Here is a 7,500-nt window from a genome sequence, read left to right as displayed (position 1 = left end):
CAAACACACACACATATAAGTCTGTATATATATATGTATATATGGATATATATGTATATATATGTGTGTACACACACACACACACACACACACATTTATATGAACATATATACAACCCAAGTCAACTTCTGCCATACAGTCCCACTCGCACACGCAGCTTCAAAACACGGTCTCTGAACCCTAAAGGAATAACACTTCAGTTAATCCTAGCAAATCCTAATCTTCACGCCCATCTGAGCACGAGTGGGCGGTGCAGTCAGACACGTGGCTTCTGGCATGACTGGGAATGAGGGATGGCAATGCTGTTAAGATTTTTGATGAGGATAATAATGATGATTGTAATGGTGATGGTGGTGATGACGATGATGTGATGATGGTAATAATAAATTGTCTTTATTATTATCATAATGATAATAATAAAGACAATAATGCTAATCTTACTACAAAAAGTTATATGATAGTGCTAATTAGAATGATGAAGATAGTAATCATAACAAGCATAATAGCAATAAGAGTAATAATAATGCTGATAGTAATGGTAATGATACAGGTAATTATAATAATGATAAAGATTATAATAATGATAGAAAAAAGTAATAATTCACTTCAGCGTCAATATGATCGCGGTTGTACTGCATGATACTACATTTCCAGATTTAAGGAAATAATATACAAATTACTTAAGTCAGCTGTTCATCCATGTTTTCATTTGCTTTTTTGAATTATTATACTCTTAGTAAACAAGCTACCGGAAAAAAGGTTAATTTGTATACACAGTTGTTGAAATACATATAGAATTCTGTGTAACCATTCTGAAACAATTTTTTTTCTTCGTGTTTCTAAAGCTTAGTTTTAACAAACCATTACAAAAGTTACTCGTATAATTAACTACTGCTTTTAACCGAAAACATTACGTCAACTTCCTGGCAAGGCAACATTATTTCAACCTTTTCAATCTCCTCTTTATAACTCGTGTCAGTTAACAACAATTTTGCATGCATATTTGTAACATTTCTTCTCATTAGAGTATTTACTATGCAAAAATTTAATGTAAATGAAAAACGTCATCTTCTCCCGCAATTAAAACGTGCATTAAAATAACTTTTTATGTATATATATTATGTCTACAGTATTATACAATGTGAAATAACACTCCTTTTCCTATAGGTAATGCCAAATGCTCGATCCTAACGAAGGAAATACACCAGACTCACTCATGTTAATTAATGATTTCTAAATAATTGATTCCTAAAAGATCGTAAAGAATCTGTTTTTATCTGAGACTACACTCGTCACTTTCCAGCATCACTGAATCTGTATTAAAACTGATTATTTGATTTTCCGGCTTTCATCGTATATTGGATTTGATTGGTAGGCTGTGCATAAAAAGGGTAATAGTAAACGATATTTGCAATTGTTAACGATGCAGTGGTGATGATTTTGATTATGTTTATGATTATCATCATAATAACAATGGAATGATGATTGGTAAAGATAATGTGACTACTGATAATGAAAGTAATGATGATAATGATAATAATGATGATAATGATAACATTAGTAACAGTACTGATAGTGATCATGATGATCAAAAATGGAGTTGAGGATGATAATAATAATGATAATAACATGATAAATGAGGGTAATAATGACCATGGTGATAATTATAATGAAAAAAGATAATGATGATAATCATATAATAAAAACAATGATAATAATGATAAAGATTACAGTGATGATAATAACAATAATGGTGATGAAAATATTTATATATATAATAATAATAATAATAATAATAGTAATAATAATAATAATAACAATGATAACATTATTGATAACAATAATAGCAGCAGTAATTGTAACAATAATCAACATTATTATTGTTATAATAGTTACAGGCCAAGAAGGCCTAAGGTATTTGCTGGCTTCCACGACAGCATCAAATTTTTTTTTTAGGTCATTTGCAGATGTGGCCATGAGAGCTGTATCATTTGCATAACGAAGGTTGTTGATCTTGCAACCAGGGATAACGATTCCCTCCTTGCCCCACCAATTTTTCAATTGAAAGAAGAAGTAGAAATCCAGCAGGTCTTCTCTTTCAGTTATTTAAGAGCCCTTGTCACCTGAGGTGCTTATTGCAAGAGGGAAATCAGATGCAGAATCGGACGAGCAAAAGTTGCATTCTTCAAACTCAAAGAAGAAATGATAATAGAAATAATTGTAAAAATAATTATTTTCATTATTATTAATATTATTAGTAATAATATTGAGGATAATAGTGATAATGATAGTAATAAGGATAATAAAAGCAAAAGGAAGGTGTAAATGTATAGAGATCGATGATATGACAACACTACTGGCGTGTATTCAGCGTACGCATATCCAATAACAAGACTTTATTGCCCAAAAGGTTTTTTTCAGAGGGAAAAACTGACCGCTACTCGTGCATATACATGAATCATATGTAGAAAAGGTATGAATGAGAATGAATATCTTCACAATACAAGAGATGTACAGACATCTCTTGTACTGTGGAGATATTCATTCTCATTTATACCTTTTCTACATTTGTCAACATGAATGCGGTTCAACACATGAATCTTAATCGAGTGTAATCTGCCTTAGGACTCGCCTTCGTGTAGGCAGGCCCCTGAAAATACGACCATTGCTTCTAATATCTGTGTGTTAATTTGTATCTGATCACATAACTGTCTCTTATCTTTGTATGTGTTTCCCTGTACGTAAGGTCAGAGGAAAATTAATGATATTGATAGTAATATCAGTTTATCACAGTCAGAGGCCCACACAGCGGAGAGAGAAACGACGGTCAATCTTTTGTATACATTTGGGTTTAAGTTGATTGGAAGGGGCGAAGGGGAACAAGTTTTCCTTCTGAATGCTGGTATGAACCCGTCCAATTTCATGGTTCCCAGTGTGTGATGATTTAAGATTTGAGATATGGGGTAGGGCGGGGACCGATAGTAGATTTCTAAGTAAAATATTCTAGGGAAATCTCTATACTTTGTTCATATATATATACATATATATATATATATATATATATGAATATATGCATATGTATATATGTATGTATATACATATATACACATCTATCTATATCTATTTATCTATATGTATACATATATGTATATATATGTATATATATATATATATATATATATATATATATATATTTACTCTATATGCACTTGCATACTTATTCATAAAATTTCTTTGTTAGCGGTCTCTCTATTTCATCCTTCTTACATTACCATTGTTTTATGTCCGTCTGTCCGTCCGTCCGTCCGTCCGTCCGTCCGTCTGTCTGTCTGTCTCTCTCTCTCTCTCTCTCTCTCTCTCTCTCTCTCTCTCTCTCTCTCTCTCTTTACTTTCTGACTCCCTCTATTTATAAAAATATCAAAGACTCACGAAGAAAAAAAAATCTATTGCGAACCTGGAACCTCCATTTAAGATTTCCACGCTGGACAAAGTCGTTCTTTTCTGTTGCCAAAAGGGAAAGGAATCAGACACCATTCGGAAACGGGAAGAGAAACCATGAAATGAACAAGAGAGAGTCACACATAACAGTCATATGTCTTTCGTAACGTTAATTTGGTAAACTGAAGGTATGTTTATATCTCACGACATCTATGGTTGTTACTGCTTTGTCATGTCTCTTTCTCAGTGAAGCGGGGGGGGGGGGGGGGGGTGCAGCGGAATGATAAAGATTCTAGTTTTACACGTTTTAAATATGTATGTTTATACACACACACACACACACACACACACACACACATACACACTCTCACACACACACACACACACACACACACACACACACACACACACACACACACCAATATATATCACTGATGTTATTATCATCATCATCATGATTATTATTATTATTATTATTATTGTCATCATCATTATTATTATTGTCATCATCATTATTATTATTGTCATCATCATTATTATCATTATCATCATCATTATTATTACTATTATTATTTCAAACTGTTTTATTTACATTTTCTTCACAGTGTCCCTCTTGAGTGCTGTTGATAAGGATGCTAAAGGTAATAGTGTAGTCGATATAGTAGATGTGGTAACAGAAGTAGTGGTAACAGTTACTGGTACTGATAATAGTAAATTTTATTAGAAGGAGAATAATGAGGAGAAGCAAATTATAGCTTTATAGAGGCGTAAAAAGCAAAATAGAATCAAGCAAACAATGAAAACACGGGAAGATAAATCGACAGACTAACATACAGACAATAAACAAGATAAACATTAAACCAAGCACTCTGTATAACATTAGAAATCCTTTACACGTGTATTTAAAAAGTGTAATTAATTACCCTGAATAAACTGTATCAGCCTAAGGAAGTTCATTACAAGTTTGACAAAAATTAGCTTTCGCAAAGACAATAAAAAACACAAAACCACTTTCTCACTCAAGCAACTCAATCCATGCTAAATACGTATAGATTTTTCCCTCCATTCACAAAAGTGACAGTCGCTCTGCACGCTAATTAGGAATCAATGAACCGCAATTAATTCTTGATTTGACTGGCGGAAGGTGGTGTGTCCGAATCCGTTGATACTGGGGTTGATTAGTTTACAGTTCATTAAATGAGAGAGAAATAAATGTTTTTCTCTGTTGAGTTGACTTTTGCATGTGCTTGTGCAATCAGTATCATGTTGGGAAATAAATACATTTAAACTAAATTGTTTAAATTCGTGTTTTATCTTTTGTATTATATAAATGCATAAAAAAAATAAAATAAAAGTGATTTCCAGAAAATAGTTTTACTGCCTTTAAGTTAGTATTAAAATATTATATTTCCATTCAGTTTATCACTGAAAGTTATAGATTAATAAATAACCTGAAAAAAAAAACCATTTATTGTAATTACTTCATGCACGAGACTGACAAACGTACATTATATTGTTTCTAAATACTTTTGGAAAATGGATATTATATTTGAGTCACTTTTATGTAGATAATTGAAATATGTGTAATGTGAATAATAGATATATTTATTAATGCTATTTTTTTAGATATATAAAATTAACGAAGGCATAAGTTTTTGGTTTTATATTGTTATTAATATTCAATGATTATAGGTTTTAGTTCTCCGTTTGATGTTGTCTCATTAATTATGTAATATAATTATTAATATTCGTGTACAAAGACAAAATTACGAAGAAAAAAAAAACTTGCTATCCACACGCGGAGATAGAAAATAGATAAACGGAGATAGAAAAGATAAAACAAAGATAGATTAAGATATAGACAGATATATGAAAAAGAGATAGATGAAGGAAAGGAGGAAGAGGAGAAGGAGGAATGGTGGGAGGGAGAAAGTAAGATATACAATGAGAGAGAGAGAGAGAGAGAGAGAGAGAGAGAGAGATAGATAGATAGATAGATAGATAGATAGATAGATAGATAGATAGATAGATAGATAGAGATAGATAGATAGATAGATAGAGATATATAGATAGATAGAGATAGAGAGAAAAAGAGAGAAAGAGAAAAAGAGAAAGAGAAAGAGAGAGAGAGAGAGAGAGAGAGAGAGAGAGAAGAGAGAGAGAGAGAGAGAGAATAAGATAAAAGCGAGGGAATAGAAGGGAGACAAGCTTGAGGGGATTTAGAGGGTATTAAATAAAGGAGTTGGCACAGTGGTATAATTAGTCAACCAGAAATCACATGCTAGATCCTCTTAATTAAAGAAAGGTATATCGATTTTCCAATTAGGGAAAATCAATATACCGATATCGAAAAAGAAAAAAGAAGTCAATTATTGTCAACTGCCAAAGTTCAGTCAATGAATTCAATATACATTTTCTAAAGACAAAAAAAAAAAAAAAAAAGGGAAAATAAACATCAAACATCATTGTCAGTATCGAAACTAGTGAATGAAAGTCTTACCGTCTAACAAAGCTTGTCTAGATCTAGTGACAGTCAGTGCAGGATTTAAATCACAGTCAGTAAGCACCTGTCAGAGCCTCCTCATTTAACCTGGATAGTGGAACTGCACTGAGGCAGCTTAGTATTGCATTAATCTTCCTTGCAACCCCATGGCGCGTCGTGCTTCATCCTGCACTTAAGCCAACAACAAAGACTAACTACTGTGTTCCGTGTTTCCAGGTACTTGTTACGCGTGCGACAAAGGATTCCATGCGAGCAATTGCGGACTGTTACCTGTGCTAAGTCTTCGTATTTCGATAATAGTCACGGCTGATTTCCTTTCAGCACAGGCTAATGAACGTCAAAACCTTGATCTCCTGTGGGTCGTTCCTAACTCCTCTGTAAACGTTCGAACAATGCAGTGCAGTTCCCCAATTTGTTTTAATCGTCTTCTCGTTTAGTTCAGGCTGAGAGTGGGATATTCATGTTTTCATCCATATAGGAATTTGTTAACTTCCTTGCATGTTTGTAGAAATCATTATACCAGTAATAGTTGTGAAACTGATATGATGATAGATAACAATGGTGATAGCACTATTGATAACAATGATAGAAGAAACAGGTGGCTATGATGTGGCGTTGGTAACCATTGGATGTTATTTTTTCCCTTCTCCTAGACTTTGGAAGTCTTCCCTCAGTGCAATCTCTCTGTATTATTAATAATGCAACGACGATAATAAATATACCAATAATGATAAGATATGGAAAAAAGAGATTACAAAAGCTAGTATTCCAGTGATTTGTAAAATGATAATTCATTTTATCTACATTTTCCTATTCTTTTTGCAAATTCCACTGATCTAAAAACAGAAAAAAGAAAACAAAAACAAAAACAAAAAAAGCACTCAAACTGTTGGATCTACCAAAGAATGCTGTGAAAAAGGATGTCTTTAGTTTTGCAAATGTCATGTTATAGTGATTATAGTGTTACAACAATGAAAAAACAACAACAACGGTGCTAATGATAATATGAATAAAAAAGTAATAGTTATAATGTTTGCAATAATGATGATACATTAGTATTAGTGCTAATAATCAAATAAAGATAGCAATGATGATGATAGTAAAGATAATGGTATTAATAATGATAATGATAATAATGATAGTAATAAAAACACTAAGAAAAAATATAATTAAACGAAACGATGATGATAATGATTATGCTGATGCTAATGCTACAGTTAAAATTGATGGCATTAGTACTGTTAATGATAATGATAGCAGTACTAATAATGATAATGATAAAAATGATAGCAATAATAATAATACTACTGATGGTGATGATAATGAAAATAACACAAACAACAATATTGATGTTGATAATGAACGTAAAACAACAATATTGATAATAAGAGTAACAATCATATAAACAACAATAATAATAGCAATGATTTTGATAATGGTAATAATAATAACAATAACAGTAATAGAATTACCATCATGTCAATAATAATGATAATAACAGCAATAAAATTGATACTGACAACAACAACAACAACAATAACAATAATAATAATAATAAT

This window comes from Penaeus chinensis, chromosome 37, assembly GCF_019202785.1.
Source record: "Penaeus chinensis breed Huanghai No. 1 chromosome 37, ASM1920278v2, whole genome shotgun sequence".
NCBI lineage: Eukaryota > Metazoa > Arthropoda > Malacostraca > Decapoda > Penaeidae > Penaeus > Penaeus chinensis.
The sequence above is the reverse complement of the archived record's forward strand: the minus strand, read 5'-3'. Positions refer to the sequence as shown.